The sequence below is a fragment of the Zonotrichia leucophrys genome, chromosome 20, assembly GCF_028769735.1.
Source record: "Zonotrichia leucophrys gambelii isolate GWCS_2022_RI chromosome 20, RI_Zleu_2.0, whole genome shotgun sequence".
NCBI classification, from domain to species: domain Eukaryota; kingdom Metazoa; phylum Chordata; class Aves; order Passeriformes; family Passerellidae; genus Zonotrichia; species Zonotrichia leucophrys.
In genome coordinates this window covers 5,547,188-5,569,490 of record NC_088189.1, presented here as the reverse complement: position 1 = coordinate 5,569,490, position 22,303 = coordinate 5,547,188, and the positions used below count along the sequence as shown (strand labels likewise).

At 44.4% G+C, this 22,303-nt stretch overlaps 1 long non-coding RNA gene across 1 annotated transcript in view; it reads left to right on the top strand.

The window, feature by feature from the left end:
- The window catches only part of LOC135456327 (uncharacterized), a 163,655-nt gene that overhangs the window by 115,748 nt on the left and 25,604 nt on the right, over positions 1-22,303 (top strand). Inside the window, exon 3 of the long non-coding RNA XR_010442510.1 lies at positions 2,860-2,928. This is a non-coding gene — a long non-coding RNA (uncharacterized LOC135456327). The remainder of the gene's footprint in view (positions 1-2,859; positions 2,929-22,303) is intronic.

Sequence of the window (22,303 nt, the reverse complement as noted above, 5' to 3'; positions counted from 1 at the left end):
AGTCCCCTGCCTTGGGCAGAGACCCCTGCCACTCGACCAGGTTGCTCCAAGCAACATGACCTGGAGCAACTCTAGGGATGGGAAATGGGCAATGATTCCCTTCCCAATGCATGAATGGATGAGCTCCCCCTGCATTGGGAGTCCTGAGATAAGAGAGCTCCCTTTCCCTTCCTGTCTCTGCTTGTTTGAGAAATGTGATGAGCCCCCAGAGGAGCGTGTGCCCAAGATCCAGTGCAGAAAAATGTGGGAAATTCTCTCACTTTTTTGTTCAGCAAGAACAAACCATCCCAACAAGGTCTGTTCCGGTAACCACGTGCCTCATTATTTTTTTTTATTATTATTTATTATTTTTATTATTATTTTATTATTATTTTCCCCTATTTTTTTCCATTTTAAGGAAGTTTGGAAATAAGATCTATATAGCCCTAATAGGAAAAATTGCTTTATATCTTAATATTTTTGTTCTTTGCCTTTATTTTCTTACTAGCTGGGATTTTTCAGGCTGATTTTTAAGATAATGAAAATATAATCTGTATGATATATTAAAATATAATTAAAAGTGTTATCATATTTGCAGCAGTGTGCTATGCCTAGGGAGGCTTTACAAGAGCAAATATATTTTTTGCATTTTCTGCACAAGTGAGGGAGACCAGCTGACTATTGGTGACTTTTTTTACTGATAGGAAAGTAGAAACAAAAACAGAGGGGGTGGACTGTGGATGCTTCCTGGTGTTTTACCTTCACTCCACTTTCTGTGTCCCAGAACATCTCCCAGTGGTACAGAACAAAAGGAGATCAAAATTAAGTTCACAGCCTGGGTTTCTCAGGATATGATAAGGAAGTTCTGGCATGGCAGCAGGATGGGGATGGGGATGGCCAAGGGATGCTGAGCTGTAGCTGATTCCCATGACCTAATCCCCTGCCTGTGGAGAGCAGCAAAGCTGCTCCATGGCAGAGCAGCTGCCCTTGGTGGGAGCTCATGGAGCTGGGAAACGCAGCCCTGCCAGAGCGAATGTATGGATTAGTGGGGCTGTGTATGCAGGGGAGTCCTTCTGGAGACCTTTCCCATCTCAAAAAATCCTCCTCACCTTTGGTGCATGACCCAAGGCTTCACCTTCCCACACTGGGGTGAGCAGGCATTGGGTGTGGGCTGTGCCTGTGCCCTCATGGCCCCTGTCAGCTGGAGCTCTTTGCTGGGCATGGGGACTTGCAGGATACACAGCCTAAAACCAGGGAAAATGGGCAGGAATTCTGGGATTTGCAGCAGAACTCCACAAATCTCATTCTCTTACCTTCTGTAGCCCGTATCCAGAAGGGGGTTGCATTGGGAGTGCTGCAAGCCCATTTATTCCTCAGTGATCTAGATAGAGATGTAGGGTTCAGAAATGGGGGATTTGGAGGAGGAAGGATTAACTGGAGAGTGCCATCATGATAGGAAAGATTATAAAAAATAATAAAAAATATTTATCATGTATTAATACATTGTATTAATCAAACTGCCCAAGTGCTTAAGGAACCTGATTATCCCTCTTCTCCTCTTTTTCTCTCTACCCCCAGGAACAAGTTCTGCTCCTACAGCTCATATTTTCAACTGTCTTTAAATAAGTGTTTAATGGGATTTATAGAAACACCTGAGCAGGTTAGATAGGTTATAATTCCCACTGATTTCACTGACCTTTCTGGGAGATGGGATACAGGCTCCTATATTGTACAGGCTTATTTGAAAATACTATTTCAGGTATGCTGGAAAATATTATTCCTATTAAATTTGTGGTTTTAATTCTGGGAGGTGCCATCAGAATGGGGCTGGTGCATAGAAATATAAATAAAAACTAAAAACATGTATATGTGTGGGTACCTGCCTCTGTGTGTGTGTAGTCTATATTGGTGGCTGAAAACCTGGTGCCTGCTCTTTGGTTTTTCCATTTTAGCTGGCCTATTATCAGAGATTTCTGGAGTGTGAGTTTCATAAGTAGAGGTTATCATACATTGCAGGCCATCTCTCCTGCTGGGGAGCAAAATGAAGGTTTGATAATGAGATCGCCCAAAGGCAGATAAGAGCTCCAGCTTGCTGAACAGTCCCTCAAGGTTTCATGTGATGGCAAAAAGGAGGGAATGCAATTTATTATCCTTCTCTCCTTGTACCTTCCCATTGTTTGAGAAGTCAAAGCAACAAACTACGTGGGTTAAAAATAAATAAATTAATAATCAGAGCAGGAGACCCTGTGTGTTGTTATTTTTCTCTGAGCAAGGAGGTCTGTGATTTGCTCTAACACCATGAAGAAATTCTCTGAACTCCAAATCTTGAAATTTTATTTAACAGACAGACTCTCCCCTCTCTCCTCCTGCTTTCTTCCTGCTAGGGTGGATATTCTAAAATAAGTCAAGTGCTTTATCTCAATAGAGGGTGGAGGATGGCTCTGTAACTGCTGCTGATAACCTTCCCATCTCCAATTCTGTTTGCTCTTCTTTCATGCTAAATGCTACAAAGTGCATTACAGGAAAGGGAAAGGTCAGATTTAAGCCATAAAACATGGAAGATTCTGAGCTGAAGTTGCCACATCATTAAGTCGCAGCATCTTCATGCTTATGTTTTCTAGCACATATGGTATATAAAATCACCTAGTGTTTCACAACCCTCTTAAATAATTAGGCACAACAGGGTTTGCTGGGTGACCACCTGGATAAAGTCAAAACAGTGGCATCTGCATCAACCAGATGGGAGTCTGCTCTTTGCTGCCATCAGGAAATGGACAGCCAACTTCCACTCCAGTGAACCAAAAGCTGCCTTCTCCTAGACAAGAAAGGGAAAGGGCAGAGGAGGAGAGAGCAATAAATGTGTCTTCCTCCAAATTTCAGGTTACTGAGTCTCTGCTGAAACCTCAAGGAGGAGAGCCTGTCCCCAGCTGGAGAAGCAGCAGGGAGGAGGTGAGTTGGATTTGTACATCATCAGCAAACCTCACACCTGGCATTTACGGGGCAAGTTGAACAAATTTATAAATTTGCTTGTAAATCGAGCAAGTTTATAAATTTCATTGGTTTTCTCATAAAAAAAAGAAATACACTGGGAGAATATTAACAATTTACTTTGAGGCTCCATTAGATCAAATCAGTGCCAATGATAGTAACTTATTTCCTCCATTTCATAATGATTTACTCTATAAATTAATGTCTGCCTATTTAAACACCCTCAGTGATTCAGTGCTGGGTGCCATGGCAATAAGTGGCAGGGACTAGGGCTGAGCCCAGCAGTCATGAGGCTCTCAGTGCAGTCATTATGTGCACTGGTAATGGGGGGCTACGTGGGAACGCAGACAGATATTATGCAAACATATACTGACTTAAGTATCAATCTGTCACTGGTGTAACTCATGGTAATGGCCCCACCAAAGTCATTACACAGGAATATGCATTTCAGCATGTTAAACATCTATCATGGGTGCAGCTTCAGAGAAGCCATGGGGAAGATGCAAGGAGGTGCCAACATCCGGATCTGAAGGATGCTCAGGAAGGGGTTTAATTCAGCAAAGCCCTAAAGGAACATTCCTTTTTCTCCCGCTTTGTGTTCCAAAATGATGGATCTGAAAAAAAAATGTCTCCCAGCTTTAAGAAGAGGAAAGAAAAAAGAAAATCCTCTTGAGTGCGTAGTGTGAAGCACAAGCAAGTTCACTGCAGCAGTTCAATTCCAGTCTCTTCTTCATCGGCACAGTACAATAGGGGTTTGGTGGGACAGCCTCAGCCTGGCTGTACTACACAGCAGTTTTAGGATGTGATCCCTCCTCTTGTTACCCTTAGAAGTCACTCAGCCTGATTTTGTGGTACAGAAGTGGAAGGAGAAGGCAACTTCTGTATCTCTCTTCAGCTGTCCTCTCCCTGACACACCAATTGTGCATTAGCACATCCATGGCCCAGATTAGTCCCTTTTCCATTATCAATCAGCCCCATGCCTTACTGGCAGGAGCATTCATTCCCCAGTTTTGTACAAGGTCTTTCCTCTTTCTGATGAGGAAGATTCTGCTCAGGTCCAGACAGGGTAAAGCACCTCTGGACAGCACCAGTGACTTAGGATAATTTCTTTCCCTATTTTTGGGTTGCTTTTCAAAGAGCAGTGCTGCAGCACTGGCTCAGCCATGGAAGGCAGAGAGAGTCTGGCATGGGCAGGGGGATTTTTCATTGCTCAGTGCAGACTTGGCTATTTTGTTAGCATAATATACGTCCTTCAGCCAATGCAATGGATTAGAAAAGCACTCTGTTTAAAGGTTAAATAGTTGATATTGCATCAACATGTATGGGAGGTGACACACAAATCCAAAGTGATCCGTGGCACTTGGCTCAGTCTCCAGCCAGCTCGGCAGTGTAGCCAAGGGTAAATGCAAGTGCACAGATTTCTAAAGGGAGTTTACCCACCGTGTACTGCTCAGCCTGTGCACTCAGCGGTGCATTTACTCACTTTTTTGTGTACTAAAGCAGCACTGATACAGCTCACAGCATCCTCGAGCAGTTGTATAGAGGGTCAGGAGAGAGGCTTTAATAGACTGAAGGTGCCTGAATGCAGTGCTACAGTAAGTAACCAACCTCATAAAAAAAAGAGACTGGTAAAAGAAAAAGCCCAGGGAACAAACACTGGATCTGTTGTGCTGTTACCATTTAACCTGCATTCACTGCCAATTGAAATGCACTTTACATTACTTCAGTCAGATACTTCAAAGGAAATCCTGGAGATGGGAGCACTTAAGCAAGAGCACTTCTGGTGGTAATGTGTGTATTTGAAAGCCTGGCAATTGGGAAGGTTGTGAATGCCTCAGCGTATCCAAATATAGCTGTAGCTTGTTATATGTAAACGGCAAGACTCATTCTGATATTCCTGCTCCTATCCTGCCCTTCCTTCCCTCAAAACAGTGTGATTCCTCCATCTGTCAGCATCTCCAGTATTTGTGTTTTCGTGTAACAATGCTTGCCTGGGCACATTATTCCACACAGTGGCTCGGTGAGAAGAGCTGGTACAGTACCAAGTTATGAAAAAGCCAAAGGAGACATTTGGGAATGGCTCTTTTAGGGAAATATTGCTGCTTCTGTGGTACTGCCTGAGCTTTACAGAGCATAAGAGAAGGTCATGAAAATTATTGGGAAAAGGTATAAAACCAAAGCAGGTGAAACCTCTACATGGAGGCTCCTCATCTCACTGTAATTAAATCCTCTTGAAAGAGATCATGGAGAGATATTTTATTTTAATTTGTGTGGGCTGGAGGTTGAGTCCATGAAGCTCCACCATGTTCTGCAAGGTGGGATTAGGGGTGTTCCACTCTCAGACACTTGGACCAGGATAGGAGAGCAGGCAGAAACTGTATCTGCAACAAACAGATTTTTGGGAAGTTTGCTGGGACATAGTCCCACTTCCCATCACACACAGGTACTTGCTGGGACTGGAGACAGTGTGAGGGGTGCACAGAAAGGTGCAAGATGACAATAGGGAGTCTTAAGGCACTCCCTGCTAATTGAACATTATCAGAGGGTAGATATGCAGCAGCTCACTCTGAAATATGAAAGATACAGGACCAAAGGACATTCCAAATACATCACACAGCGAGGGCTGCCTGTGACATGTTGGACAGCAAGTGGATAAATCCCAATGACCCAGAGAAAAATGTATCAGACAAACTTTTCAGGTTGCATTCCTGGAGAAATGCTGTTCCTTCTGCATCTGGGTGCAATCCAGTCTCTGTTGTCATGGTGGATGGGAATTTTAAGATAAGTTCTTTTTGTTTTCTTGGCAAGAAACCTCTCTTTATGGAGTGGGTTCATAAAAAGTAGCTCTGAATACCTGGCTGTAATATAAGGGAGTTTGAAATCCTGGAGATGGGGAGAAAAGCCACAGCTGCTCTGCTTCCCTCAACACAAATGGCAAGGCTGTGAGAACACACTGACCTTTATTCAACACTATTAAATGCCATGCAAATAAATAGCTAATGCTATTTAACAGCGTTGCTGCATTTATCTCACTGTGACCACAGCCAGGTAAAACTCCCCTTTGCTGACCCAACCACGTGTTGACACATCTAGGGCTGTGACATGCAAAGGAAAGGTCCTGGTTGCTCCATCCCTCAGCAAGAGTGGCTTCTCAGTGCCTCAGCAAGGATGTTTTCTTCTTGCTCCAAACTAATACATCCAGTCTGGACAGACAGCTGACAGGCTGGTGCTGCTGCCTTTACAAAAATCAAGGAGTGGGGAAGGTGGGAGGAAAAGTTCTGTGCCACCTCTCTGTCTGGGAGGGTTCCTTCTTTGCAGCAGGAAAATCAGAGCAGTAACTGTCCAGAGAATGCACACAACAAACCTCATCCAAACCAGGGATGTGCTCAGAGAGCAGCATCACTCAAAATTTACTGCAAACAGTCTGACAGCCCCACCTCCTCTGAATTATGCTTGCCTTGCAAAGGCAGTTGCAAAGACTGTGGTTCCGTCTCTACTGATACTATCTGTGGATTTTGAGAGTATAATGACATCTATTTTGTGCCATTCACATGTTCATCCATAGGGCTGAAATCTCCCTCTTCTGGGAAAAGCCCTCCCCATCCCACATTTCACGCTGACGTTCTGGGCTGGAGTCTGATCAGCCTGTGGCTATGGCACAGCTCCAAGCTGCTCAGGTGGTTCTCTGGAGATTTTAGCTGCTAAATATAAAATTAAAAAAGACTCCTCTGAGCATGTGCAAATAGTAATTTCACAAATGCATTTAGCACGGCCAAATTTGAACAGATTTTTATGGGAACTTCAAAAGGCATATTCCCAGCATAAAATCCTTCCACATCCCCCTGTAATAGTCAAAAATTGAACAGAGCAGATTGCTGTTCATTCTTTCTTTTTTTTTTTCCTCAGAAACCCCTAGTCACTATTACATAAAATTTTCTCAAAATTTTCCATCAGAAAATTTCAGTCCAAACAACAAAATCTCAATAAAAACAACTAGAAAGGTCATCCTGGTTTTAAGACAGTTTTCTCCAAACACCTGGTTAATGTATTACCCCCTTCTACCTCCCTCACAGAGTTCCTAACAAGGTTCTAACATTTTTGGAGTCATAAATAGATGCAAGCTGCCCATTTTGGTGTGATATCACAGAATTTGGCCTTAGAGAGGTGCTGAACTCCCCCAGCTGCATGCAGGCAGTGCAAACACCCCAGGACATGAGATATCCAGCCCTGCATCATCACAATTTGGGTTCTGCAATTACTGCACTTTGAAGAACTCTTGTTTGTGACTCAGTGCTTCCCTCTGTAAAGTGGCAAGAACATCACCCTCCTCCCAAATTAATTCTAAACTTATGAATTCCACAGACAAGCCAGAGAGGAAGTTAGTCATTGCCTCCAGAGCAGTGTCTGAGCAGTTTTTGGAATTAAAATATCAAGCAGTTGCTCTTTAAAGGTTCTCTTTGCAGGTGCACTTTGTGCACATGGACACTTCAGGAAAAAAAGGCACGAGAATATTTAGCTTAAAGATCATAAACCCATGTATATCTCCAAAGGATATTGATTGAAATTGTTCAGGTAAATTTAATTTGACATTTCCAGGCTATGTATCACCCAAACCTTGCATATTTAACATATTTATGCTCCACAGTCTCCCTGAATCCCAGATTTTTGTGTCTTAGCTTCAGAAAGGACAGTCTCCTGGTGATTTTATGTTGTTCCAGGACGAACTACACTAACTACCCATCTCTGTGGTCTTCCCTCCTCCTCCTGCAGCTGGAACATGCTCCTGGGAGAGTTTCCTATTAAAACTCCCCAGAGAGGCACACTTGACTCTGGCCATTTCTGATGCTATGAGCAGCACTAAGCTCTCTCTCCAGCTTTATAATTTTTTCCCCTCCTTTCACTATCTCAGCTTCAAAGCACCATTTCATCCTTATCTCAGACCAAAGGGCTGCATTAAGGCAGACCTGCTCCCTGTGCCCAGGGCCAGCACAGCCACCAGTCTTTCTTGGCAGCTGGTCCCCAAGGCTGTGGTTTGAGCGTGGCCAATGCAGGGAGCATCCCACAAGGAGTCTGGTTTGCTCCTGCTCCCACGTGCTCGTTGAGCATTCCCTGTCCTGAATACACCCTACTGATGCAGCACACCCAGCTGGATCCTGACCTGGAGCCCTACACCTGGCCCAAAAGGAAAAACAATCCTGCAAAAGCTCTTTAGCATGATCAGAACTATGATTCATGTTCCTATGTGAGCTTAAGGAACAAAAATACTGGCCATCTTCAAAAAAGAAGTCAGAAAACTAGGTATTTTTTGGAAATGACAATACACTGGAAAAAAGCAAGTTCCCTTATAGAGATTTGTTCCTACTGCACAAGCAAAGTAGCTTTGTTGCCATTTTATGTATCATTTAAACAGATAAACCTGTGAATTGTTTATAGCACGTTCAAGAGTAAACAGAGACTCCAGGGAGGAAGCCCAGGCTTTTTAAAGTTCAGATGGTAACCAAAAATCCTGGGAGCACCACAGGAAGGGCCACAGTGCAGACAGGAATTCGTGTTTATTTGAATGTTTATCACCAGTTTATGTGTAGTCCATAGGCTGATATCCCGTGCTCAAAGTAAGAAAAGCAGCAACATTTTTCTCTCTTTGCAGCATTGTCTCTGCCTTGATCTCTTGGCTTCTCTGGCAATCAGCAGGGGCAAGTGACTTGGCAGAATCCCCCCTTGTTCTCATCTCCAATCCCAAAAAACTCTTGAACAGATTTTATTTTTAATTTAATAAAATAAAATTAATGCTTCAAATAGGAAACATTTGAGGACAAGTCTCGGTTCGGGCTACTTTATTATGGCTGAGTTTTAATCCTCAGTGAATAAGAAGGATTATGCTGAGAATACTGACATCACCTTAAATATAGCAGCATGAATATGCTGCTGTAATAAATCTTTTCAGCTTTTAATTTCAATTCAAGAAAGATGTTGGTTGAGAATATCTTCTTTCCCAGTAGCCTTCTCCTGCCTCAGATGTGCCCACACTCCCAGGCACCATCTGACACAGCCTTGTCAGGAAGGTGAAGATGTGCCACCTCCACCCAACACCACAGGGCTCAAAAAATCTTTTGCAGATCAAGAAAGAGCAGTGAAATGCTGGTTTTACCTGTTACAATTATAATTTGGAGAGAGAGGTGATTAATCTTGTTAAACTGTAACAAAAAAACAGGTTGACTGCTAAAACCTGAGCTTACACTGGGAAAATTTCTCCATTAAAATTTATTTGGGGGAGAGAGGGTGAAGGTGGAAGTGGGCTCAGTTCTTCACAGAATTTTGTAGCCACAGCTCAGGAGGAGGATGGAGCACAGCAAAGTATCCAGGAAAGAGATATTTGATTTATAAGTGAAGCATCAGCAAATGTCTTAAAAGGTCTCCTGAGAGTTTGTAATACTCTGGAAGAGCTGAGAGTAATAAAATGGAATAAAATCGATGACAGAGCCAAGTTTCCATCCTGCCCAGCACCAGCACAGTGAGTGCTGCTCCCTGTGGGCAGAGGGGACCCTGCAGAGGGGTCTGCAGGCTTTGTCCACTCAAAGGTGAGGGCTTGGGAATGGTCCAGCTCATGTTGAGGTCTGATGACCTTCATCAAGAGTGCAGGTGCTTCACCAGGTGTCAGAAACATCCCCCCGACAACTCTGGTATCACTTGGCAATCCTGTGATAACCCAAGGGCTTTAATTGTCTCTTTGTCTTTCAGATTGTCATGGAACTGTAGATTCATTCAGAGGTTCGGATGGTGACTAGAGTGAAGATAGTATCTAGATTTCTTGCAGAAATGTCAGATGCTGGGAAATGGGTCTATAAATAACACAATTTTTGTGCTCAAGGAATATTTTCTGGTTGTATTTTATGAATTGGAATTATGGTTATCATCAAAGAAGTGCTGGAGAGCCAGTTACTACAGCACATAAAGATCATCAGCTTGGGCCTGCAAGTGATGTGCTGGTAGTGGCCTCTCTGGCAGGAGATGTGAAATGTTACAGCTCTCATTTTGCTGGGGAAAAAAAAATATCCCAGCTACGATACCATCCATCTTTTCCTGCATATGGAGCATTATCACCAAGTGTCTGTGGCAGCACCTGACACTTCCAGGCTGGCCTGATAACACACCTCCCATCCCAGATACGTGCCAGACAAACATGTGGAGCAGCTCCAAAGCCATGGCAGCTTTCGTGGCACAGATTTGTGGAAAAGAGCAGTCCACGGCTTTTGTGGGTGAACATATGCAAGGCAGCAAAGAAATCAGGCTGCTGGAGCTGCAGCAGGCACCACAAACCAAAAATAAGTGTCTCTGTAGCCTTTAGGCCAAGACTAGCACTAACCAGACTAGTTAGTCAAGTAGAGTGGGGTGAATACAAAAACCCCTTTGCCAATTTGTGGTCCTGCTAATTTTTTTTCAGGTTGGTTCAATCAACATTGTGCTGTTGCATTTGTTTTCTCAAAAGGGCCTGCTCAGGGCTGTTACCCACACATTGAGGGAAAATGACTTTTTGCATTATAATTCCTAGTTTGAAATGAGCATTGCAGTCATTTCAAACGGGCTTAGCTTAGACTTGGTGAAATCTTTGGTTCAGCCTGATCTGTCTGCTTTAAGGCTGTCAAACTGAAAGGAATTAAAATGCAGAGAAAGTGATTTAGAAAAGAAAATGCAACCTGGCAATTTAACTTTGCTACAGGGATAAAGTTTTAAGAAATGATTCGCCGTTTGGGTGTCTTTCGCCTTGGGAGCCTGAGGTTGGACTCATTAAAGAAAAACAATTTTCAGAAAATATTGAACACCCACCTTTGGAAAAGCCATTCTCAGCAGGCAGGTAAAGATGATCTGTTTGAAAATCTCAGCTCAGCGTTAAATTAAAAAATAATAAAAATTAAGCCAGGTACAATGGAGTAACTGTGATACTCCATGGGCAACAAGGCCAAAAGCAGATCTGAGAAGAGGAAACACGAGTGAAAAGGCAGCAGTGATGCTCATGTTAGAAGGAGGTGGAAATAAACAGGATTTTAAATTATTCTAAAGTAGTAGTCACAGAATAGTGGCAGAACAAGATGTGGTCAATATTGTTTGGTTATGAGGACAGAGATCATGAGGTCTCCAGGATTTTGGGACTTGTTGCTGCTAGATGTGAAATAAGGCAAACTGGAGGACTTTTACAGGGGTCTGGATCAGTGACCTCCTTTCAAGACTATAATTTTGGTGATGTGGGGACTCTTCTGCTTTAAGAAACGTGAATTAGGGAATTTAAGTTCCTAGATGTGCATCTCATCTTTAATTTAAATTTAAATAAATAAATAATTGGGAATAAAAACTGAGGGATATGATGTAATTTCCAGCACTAAATAAAATGCTGAACCTAACTAAAACCCACTGATGTTGAAATAGGAGCTATATAAAATTAATCCCATTATTCTGCTCTAAAACATCATTAATAGATATAGAGGTTTTGGCAAATCCTGTTATTTTAACACTACACTTTCTCCTAAATATTTCATAGCTGGTTTTTATTTCTTTTATTAAATAGTCACTTTAGAAGGAAGAACTCCCTCTTAGTGATGTTCAGGAGCACACAACTACAGGGTCATAAGGAGGGTTTTTTGAAGGATCCATAGGAATTAGCAGCTCAGCAAAGGGGTGAGGAGGAATCCCTGAGTGTGAGCGGCCCCACAGGCTGGGTCATCCCATGGCAGCGTGTCCAGGCAGTGCTGCAGCAGGCTGATATTGCATTTGCAGGGTGATAATCTCATGCTGATCAATTCAGAGCCCGGGCAGAGCACACCCTGCAATCCCTGCGCACGCGGAATAATAACGGCGCTTCCCGAGGAGCCCCATTCATTCCAGTGGGACTCTCTTGTAATCAATATATTTGTTCCCAAATTATAGTGCTATTGGTCCAACTTGATCTTTATTCCCATGAACCAATTGTATGTGCAGAAGGCCTGGAAACGATGCCACAGCCAGGGCTGCTCTCTTCCCACTGCCATTGTTCCAGGACTCCCGTCCTTGGAGTTATTGTTCAGGCTGCCAGTTATCTCTGAGTGCTCCCAGCAGATGTTGGGGGGAGGGGGCAATTCATTTCTTTCTTTTTATGAAGTTTGCCTCTTTATGGGCCAGCCCCGACAAGACATTAATGCTCTTTGCTCTCCCTTACACTGTGTTTTGTCTCTTTAAGTTGGAAAATATTTAGAGAGGAAAAAACTATGTTTTCTTGCTGTTCAAAATAATAATAATTTGCCTGTGGAAATTTCCTACTGACTTGAAAAGGAGCCCTAAATTTGCTGATAGTAAATAAAGGACAATCCTGCTTTCACTACAGTCAGTGGAGCTGTTCTTGAAGGGTTTCATGGGTGCTGATTTGGATACAGAGCTGCCCACAATGGGGTGCTTCTGGTTTGTGAACATCCAGCACTTATTTTTGTCTGTGGTAGAACAAAAAGCCAAGAATCTGGAGCTGGTTTTTGAAGACATCGGATTGTATCAACATACTAGTTTGCAAATCAAAACCTAGTTATCATAAGAAAGTTTCTTAGATTTAGGAGTTGGATAATCTTAATAGACAGAAGAGATTTCTGAGCCACAGCTTGGTCTCTGAGGTGGCTTTCCTGGTCATAAGAGATGGGAGCTTAAAGCTCCTTCTGAAGAAGAGCTTTTCACTCTACATCTTCTTGATGATCCACTCACCCCCAAATAAAGTGATGGGGTATGACAGCTCTCTGTTTTCTGCTCTCTCATGTGCACACAAGAAATGAGCAGGGAAGCCCAGAAGAAAGCTGGTTGATGTGGATTTGTCTCTATAGAGCATTTTACCCTTGATCATAGAATCACAGAACCACAGAATTGTTCGGGTTAAAAGGGATATTAAAACTCATCTCATTCCAACCCCCTGCCATTGGCAGGGACAGCTTCCACTAGACCAGGTTGCTCCAAGCCCTGTCCAACCTGGCCTTGAACACCTCCAGGGATGGGGAATCCAGTGATTTATCCTGTTTTTGTGACATCTCATGAAGCAGACAATTTTCCAGCCAGTTCTGCTCGAGTGCAGGTGAAAATGTAGAGCACCTCAGTCCACAAAGCCCATGGAATCCTCATGGAGAGCTCACACCTTTGGAAGTTCCCACCACATCCAAAGTTGGCTCAGCTCCCTGCCTAGCCCTAACATAATTTCTGAATACTTAACCAGTAACAAAGCAAAATGAAAAATAACCCACACCGTGCCATGATTAGGGATTAGAAATGTTAACTGCCCAGTGCCTTTTCCTGCAGGGGCACGCTGCCCCTACACCTTTAATTAGGGTAGCCCGTGGTCCTTGCCATAAAGCTGATAAGTAATAAATAGCTGCCTTTGTCACATGCAAGTTCAGCATTGTGAAACGGCACACGGACGGCTTTAAAAAGCCTTTGATTAAACCCAGCACTACAGTAAATCTACAAACACAGAGGAAAGAAAAGAAGCTATTTAGTCTGTGCCAGTTCCCGGCATTAAGTATGCAAATTTCTCGGTGTCTTCAGCTCCCAAGAACAGCAGGCGCTGAATGCAGCAGCAGCAGCAAGCGGCACGACATCATTCATTTCAATCATTAAAACAAAAGCGGGATAAATCGCTACCTAATTTGTAAAATATGCTTATCATATAGGCTCTTTGGTCTTTAAGAAAAGCACCAGCTGAATGAGAATCACTGAATTATTTTGGGAAAAAAAAATCATAGAATCAATTCTGGTTTTCCCCCTTCTCTCAATGATTGTTCTTTTATTTCTTTTTCCCTTCCACTTCCCTTTCTCTTTCTCTTTCTCTTTCTCTTTCTCTTTCTCTTTCTCTTTCTCTTTCTCTTTCTCATCTTCCCCTTCCCTTTTCTCTTTTTTTTCTCTATTTCTCCTCCCAGTTTCAGGTAAAACCTATCTGTAGCCTTTCCTCAAGCTCCCACATCAAGACTAGGGAAAATCAGTTGTTTTACCTGAACATGCAAAACTCAACGCTCCCATCTCCGTCCTCTCACTCCCTTTTCCCCAAAAAAATTTTAAAAAAATAAATTAAAAAGCAGAGTAGCACTGACCAAAGCCCAACCTGGAGCTCTGTGCTGGGCATCATCCATCACTGTCCCATCCAGCCCCTGCTGCCGTCCTTGTGCAGTCACTCAGCAATCTCCATTCCCCCCTGCATGGGAAAATGTGTATGCAAACAGCCTGATCCTGCATCCTGCAAGAGCTCACTGCCCTGGGTGTTTCACCACCCCTGCACAAAGGGACAAGCTGTCCCTGTCCTCTCCCCCTGATCCTGAGTGCTCAGCTCAGACCCCATCGCTCCTTACAAACAGAAGCAGAGAGCATTATTGGTACCCAGGGAGCATCACCACTGGATCCATAAAGAGCCTAAATTCTCCCCATCTGAATGTGTGCTGGCCTGCAGGTAACCTCTTTTCCCAGTTAGATCGTTCCTTTCACATGAACTCCACCAGCCTCTCTCTCTGGGCTGTGTGGGGTGCAGGGGACACAAACGCTCACAGGGGCTGCCCCTGTAACCTGCCTCTGCCTCTGTGGCTCCTCTGCCTGTGCTCCACGACGTGTGTGTGATGAGAAACGGGGCCAACAGCCCTGCTCTTGTATGAGAAGTGTCCTTTGATGCTCCCCCAGCTGTTCAGCCATTCAGCTGTTCCAGGATAGTGCCTCTGGCAGTACAGCTCCCCGCTGTGGCTATGCTGGGGCGTCAGCAGATGGAGCATATCGCGGTTATTGAGGCTGGATACAGAGGCTGTCAGCAGCCTCGCACTGCCTGGCATATGCAAATAGATCCCAGGCATCTGGTTGTGTCTTGGGCTGGCCACGTGCAAAAATGTGAAAAAAACCCCTGTTGGTTTAGGAGAGCCAGTGGCCCTGGCTTGGATGGCAGCCTGCAGTGCTCACCATGTGATCCATAGAAGGCCAGGGAAGGGGGAGTTTTCAAAAGTAAAAGTACAAATGGTAATGCAAAATGCACACCTGAGAGGTGAGCTGGGTGCTCCTGGGACTGGGGAGTGTGAGAGCACAGCCACAGAAGGGAGCAGCACCTGCAGCCCCAGCACCAAGGGAACGGTGACTTGAATGAAATAAAGATGAGGCAACAGGGAGAAACTGATGCACAGGAAGTTCCACTAAATATGAGGAAAAACTTCTTCCCTGTGCAGTAACTGAGCCCTGAACAGATTGCCCAGAGATGGTGTGGAGCTCCCTCACTGCAGATGTCCCAGAACCATCTGGGTGTGCTCTGAGGTGGTCCTGCTTCAGTGGGGAGGCTGGACCAGGTGACCCACTGGGATCCCCTCCATCCTGACCCATTCTGTGATTCTGTGAAATGCTTGATGCACCTCAGAACCTCGTGACACCCTTTAATTCACTTCAGTATCAGTGAATCACAGAATATCCTGAGACAAAAGGATCATCAAGTTCAGCTCTTGGCCCTGTACATGACAATCCTAGGAATAACTCTGTCAGTTTAACTTCTGCTTGGCAGAACAAACAAAAAAGGGAAATTAAATATTAGTTATCTCCAACTTTTTTCAGTGCCCATGTGTCACCCAGTCAGTAAACAGGTGAACAAGCCAAGGGCATAAAAGATCCAGCCCAAACTGCTGCTGTTTGCACCAGTTATAAACCCTACACGTCTCTACATGGAGCTCACAGTCCTGCCAGAGTCTACAAATTCCATGTGATCTTCCACACCCAGACCTCATAACTTCCCTGTTGAGTCTGAGGGAGGATTTTCAGCCCCAGTGCTGGTAGGATGGTGACTCTTACTGCTGATGTGTTGAGCAGCACTGGAGTGTTCTTGCATTAAAGAGCATCATTTCAACCACCTGAAAACCCCAGCTTGGTGCCAGTGCTGCACTCAGATGCAGATAAGAGACAAGTGAGATGGAATTCTGTGAGGTACAGGTACTGCAGGTGTCAGTGCCATACCTTGCCAGCCAAGGATAACCCCACTCTTCTTTCATGGGGCAAGTAAGAAAATGATGTTACAGAACACTCAGAGAGATTTCTTTGCTCTTCCTCTGGAGATGGAACATGTTGTCCTCTGCTTTGTCCTGGCTCTTGGATGCTGGCAGTGGAACCCCATCATCCCAGAGCAGCCAGGGATGCCCCAGGCTCAGGTGTGGCACCCCAAATCTCCCCTCCTTGGCCCAGCAGCCTCCTGGCACTCTCTGCCATGCACCCAGCTCCTGTGCTTCATCCTCCAGTCCTTCTGCAACATCAAAGGAACATTAAAGGAAGGAAGGAAGAGAAGTAACACCCTGAATATTGCACCTCCTAATGAGGCTGGCAGTGATCAAACAGCTTCTCGGGAGCACACGGGGTGAGGTTTGCTGGCACATGCCCTTCCAGCCATGCCCACTGCAGCCAGAGGAAAAGCAAGTTCCATCCTCGTGGGAGCTCCTGAGGTCACAGAGCAGCTTTAACTGACACAGAAAGACCTGGAGGAAGAAGGTGAAATCCAAATTCCTTCCCCACCTTTGCTAACGGTGTCCCCACTGTAAAGGGACTTGTAGAAACTTCAGCAGCACAAGCTGTTCCTGTGATGTTGTTGTATAAATATGTTTTATGTATAAATATGCATTTGAATCCGTGTTTGGACTCAAACCTGTCTGTTCATCCAGCTGTCGAGTAACCTCTGCAAACAGCAGGGTCCTTCGTGACAGATTGAAGCCGAGAAAACCGCTGCCTGTTCTGCAAAACATATTTAATTTGTTAAAGAGATGGGAACTTTGTTGAATTAATAAGATGGGCTAGAGAAGGGAGCCACTCTCTGAAGAGCTGAATCCTGGTTACAAGTGCAGTTTGCAGCTTGCTGGTAATCCTGCAATTAAAGCTACAGTACCAGCATATCACAAAAATGGGATTTGCATAATTTGAAATTTGAGGAAAATCTCTAAATACTTTAATTTTGATAGAAACTGTTTCCACTGCTGACATGTGTCTACACCTATAATTTCAGTTGATAAATTGCTGTAATTTCTCCTCCATTTCATGTTCTTTCTAACATTAATTGTCAGTTGTAGAGTAAAACAGTAGAAAGAGAGAGAGGGAGAGAATAATGTCATTGTGCTTTTGTGGTGTGAATAGCCTTCTGAGGAATTATTATCTTCCACACAGATGCAAACAAAAAAAAAAAGACACAGAGAGAGATAGAGAGAGAGACCTCTTAGTTTGCACAAAACTACTGCAATGGGCATCAGTGTCTCACTGTGAGGTAGGGTAACAAGGAGTTAAAGGCAGGTAAATGCACCAGGGAGTGGATGTGGCCATTTCCAGGCTGCTGGGAGGAAAGAGGGATTTTCCACTGGGCTGTGGAGCTGCAGAGGATCTCTGGTGATGCCTACCTGGAGGCCTGAGCTGCAGGATTCCAGGGATTGCATCCTCAGTGTCAGCCATCCCCTGTCCCAAGCCAGACCCTCTCAGAGCCATCAGCAGTGATGGAGTCACCTGGCCGGGTTTTCCAGAAGGAAAACTGAGGGGAATAAAGGCAAGCAGCGAGTCCCTGCATGAAGCTTCACAGCACCTCCTTCACTCATGACCTGCTCCCCATCCCACCTCCCCAAATGCCACTTTTCAAGCTACTTTTAAATAAAATACCCCTTCAAACAGGGGGCTAGTGGTACTAAATTATTCTATTAATTTATTATTCATGATGAAAAATTATTCTAATAAACGGTGAAAAATTATTCTAATAACATTCCGTCCTATTAATATTCTGCAGCCAAGCAGTTAAAGTCACTTCCTGTGGCTGCTCCCCTCCTTAGCGCTGATCTATTTCTTACAGAGTTTATTGAAATTAAAATCTGCTTCTTTGGAAATGCGCTGCATTTAACAAAACCAGTGGGGGGAGATGAGCTGCGAGCGAGGAGAGAATCAGGCAGCGATTTTCCCCTTCTGCTGACAGAGCAGGGGGATGCCTGGTGGGGAGGGAGCTGGGCAGAGCCAAACTGCAGAGTCAGGGATGGCCCAGCCTGGCTCATTGGGGTGCTGTCACACTGCAGCTCCTTAACCTGCAGCACCCAGTGCTGCTAATTACTAATGCAGTGTCTCCCTGCATTTCCCAGTGCAGGGAGACAACTCCTTTTCCATCCCTTTCTGCTGGCTGGAGTCCTGCAAGCTCCACTGAACCCTGAGGTTGTCTCTGCTCACAGCCCTGGTGCAGAAACCTCCCAGGAGCTGCATTTTACTGGGAACAAGTGGCACTTGCAGCCACGTTAAGGATGAGGCTGGGGACCCTGCTGTCACCACGGACAGTGCAGGCAGCAGTGCCACCCCTCCTCCTGCAGCTCCCTGGCACCACAAGCCTGCCAGGCTTGGTGCCAGGGATATTTTCCTAATGGTTCCTCTGCCTGCTCTGCTCACAGCCCTCGCTGCCTGCCAGCTGGCTGGGGTGCTCCTGGGCCCCCACAGGCAGCTGGGGAGGTTTCATGGGCATGCAGGGCTCGGAGGCTGTGCACAGGGGGCAGAGCATCCCCGGTGCCCAGCACAAGGTCAGCAGGAGCACACTGCTCCCCAGCAGGATCCAGGGCATTTTCTGGGTCCCCACTCGGGGCAAAGGGGTGTGGGAGGCTGTGATGGGGAATTCGTGGTTCCCAGAGCTTGCACACAGCTGTCAGAGCTGTCCTGAGGAATTGTTCTGCAGAGACATGGCAGAGAGGTGTCTCAGGGTTTCTCTTGCAGCCTGATGCAGCATTTCAGTGATTTTGGAGAGCAGAGAGCAGATGAGCAGCTGCTGCTGGGCACTTCTGGACCTGCCTGACCTGCCTAACAAGGTGCCTTATCATCTGGCTTTGCTCTCCCAGTCATCAAAGCAGCTCAGAGGAAAAAATGGTCCAACCTTGCCTATGAGCAGCACACCCATGTCTGTGGGTCTGTTGCTATAAGTGTTGCTTTCCCTAAAACTTCATTGGTCAATCTTGGTTTTGTTTGCTCCATGCCAGGGCCAGATCATCTCCTGACATTCTGTTTTTCCCTACTTTTTTCTGATTGTCTCCACAAGCCTCATAACTCCTTGCACATTTATATATCAGCTCTTTCCTGCACCTGCCCACCTGGCACAGGTAGTTTTGCCAATCACACAGCAAATTAGATGCACAAGGCTGTGTTAAATGTTCCAGTGGCTCAAAGTCCTGATGAAAACCTAACCTCCAGGTGACATTAGTGCAGCTTTAACAAGTGGTGAAAGGGCTTCCTCTCAAAGGACTTCCACTGAAGCCATCTTCTTCTTTGTGTGCTCCTCCCTTGCAGAGTGGGTAATTAAAGGACCAGCCAGAGCTCAGAAGATTCCTCAGCTTTTGCTTTTGAGGATCTCTTTCAATATATTTTTTCCTCTCTCCTCTGATGGTGTATTAGATCAAGCCATTAAGCAACATCCTCTGTTTCTCCTGAGAATATTCATAAATAATAATGAATAGTATTTGCTCCAGGGCTGCCCCCTCCTTGCCCAGGAATATCACCAGTACATGACACAACCCTGTTGGAATAACTCTGGCATTCGGTTTTACTTCTGAGATTCATTTAAAGTGTATTTTTTTTTTTCTCTGTGGGATTGTGGAGGCCCTGCTTTGTTCTGGATTTGGAAGCTGGCAGTCAGCTGAAGCTGAGAGTTTATCTGATCCAGTGGGGAAAGGGGTTTACATCAAAGTAATGCACAAGAGGAAACTCCTTAATCCCAATTGACGGCACCTCATTCAACTGCCTCACCTTAATTACACATGGACCCAGCTGGATCAATGCATTTCCCTTCTTGCCCCAGTAGTATATTATACTTCTTTAGCATGACAGCAGAACAAAACAAAACTCTTTTAAACAAAAATGCTTGATATTGGGCTATCTCTTAGCCTTTAAAGGGGCTTTTTGCAATGCTTGTCCTGCTCCTGTTCAACAGATAATAGATAAAATCTCAAAATAATAATGAAGTGAGTAAAGGATTGGATTGGGAGATGAGGACAAGGCTGCAGAATCAGGAATAGGAGCACACATCTAGAACCTCTCAGAGCACCAGAGAAGTTTGTGCTGCTTTGACTCGCTGCACACCAATCTTCTTTGTCCTGGTGATTTTTTAGATTCAGTCAGACTCTGAGCGATGTAAATCTTGCATTGCACCTTTCCTGCATCCTTGCTGCAGAAGGGATTTTCAAGGAAGCAAATACATCAGTTACACAAAGGGAATTTACTGTAGACAGCACCTAGAGCTCCATTTGCCCCACACACCTTATTTCTTCATTCTCCAAGAAATTAATCAAGAGGTTTAATTAATTGATGTGGGTTAAGTCTTTCAGCCAGTTTGGAGCATGTGCCTGGTGCTGTCCTTCTCCATCACTGGGATGGCCCAGGTTACTCATGGACTTGCAGACATGAGGGGTGCAATCATTGCCCCCAAGCCAGTCAAAACCTGCTTGTGCCTTTAAATAATAAAATCTTGTTCCTGATTGCCACTGGGTTTACTACAATGGCTGCTGCCCCCAGCCTCATTCAGGAACTAGGATCAGGCATTTTGGGCTTCCTGGGGATTTTTTAGATTTCTGGTTTGGCACGATTTTTTTTATTATTATTATTATTTTTTTACAAGCACGATTTTAACTTTGGCATGGTGAACCCTTGTCCCCAGCACGATTATCACAGCAGTGAAGGGCAGAGCCTGCTTTGTGCCAGAGACTCCCTGGCTGCTCTCAAGGGCCTCTGCACATCCCTCCTTGCTGGAGCTTTCATGGTGCTCTTGATGTGGGGATGTTTATCTTCGCTCAGTTCTTACCCATTGGTGCATCTCTCAGCTAAAGTGCTTTTCCTCAGATTGTGAAACTCACTGTAGTCCTGTCTTTGTTAAGAAGATAAGCTACAGCAGGAAAGCAGCAGCAGTGAGAAAAAAAAAATCCTCTAGTGTGTTATATCTTTTTCTCCCAAGGAATATCACACAACTTGGACAGCTACTGTAATGCTAATAGACAAATCAAAACTCTGAGGAGTGAAATAGAAACATCCAACCATATTAAATAAAGGAGGTTTGTGTGTGTTTGAAAGCTCACAAAAAAAAAAAAAATCTAGATATTAAATTGATGTCCTGGCACTTGTGCAGTGTAATGGGAAGATTCAATTAAAAGAAGAAAATATGTCCAGCCTATAGTGTGGACTAAGCAGCAATAAAAAAAGGCAAATCAGTTTTACAGGAGTTTCAAAGCCTGGTGCAGATTGGCTAAGGCTGGTTCCAAGGAAGAAGCTGGGGTGGAAGCCACGTTGTGGCAGTTTTGTGTTCCCTTGGGATGCCTTTTGCAGCTGCAGGGTGCCTGGAGCTCTGAGCTTTGTGGTTTAAAAACCCTAAACCCAGGTGTAACCCTAACCCTAACCCTAGGCAGTAAAAGCAGCCTTTTCCAGAAGGCAGAAGCCAAAAATATATTTATTTAAAAAGACCCCAGGGGCTCAACAGTGTCATTTTAACCCAACTATTGCACCTTCAATACAATGATCTGTCATGAAATTTTGAGAAATACTTTTTCTCCAAATAAATAATCCATTTATATGTATAGATATAACATGTTCTATATGTATAAATAAATGCATATGCTTCTGCTGCATATATACAATGCCATTGATTATTTGACAGATGTGCAATGTAAAAGCTGCAAAAAAACCACAAATCATTTTCAGTTATAGTTATTTGTGTTCCTAGTGTAAGAGCAGTGTGGGGTTTTCTATGTAGCATAAATTAGGGAAGTGGATATCTTTATATACATATGTGAGTGTGGATGTATATACATGGGTCTATAGGAAGATGGATGTGTGTACACACTTCATTTAGATACACGTGTTGATGGTTTATTTGCAGAAATTCCAGATGTATCTACACTGAAATTCCTGGTTTGGGGTTCTTGGACTGAAATCAGAGTTTATCCAGTCAACCCAGCGCAGAGCCAAGAACTGCAGCTCACGGTTCCACACTTCCCTCCAGCCATACACAGCAACTTCTAGAAATCAAAGGATGAGGGAGTCCCAACCTCCCTTTTACTTTTTAATCCTACCCAATCCTACCCACTGAAATCAACTGCAGAACTCCTGAATGAATAGAAGAAAGATTTCCACAAAAAAAAAATGTAAGGGATTAATTTCAGCTTTTGGCCACTCTTTGTCTGGATAAAATCTAGAAATAAAGAATAGAAATAAATCCCACTGCCAGCCATGGACCCAATCTGCTTTGAGGCCGGATTAGGTAAAGCTTTAAACAACCTGATCTAGTGGAAGGTTCCCTGCCCATGGTGGGAGGGTTGGAATGAGATGAGCTTCATCCTTTCCAACACAAACC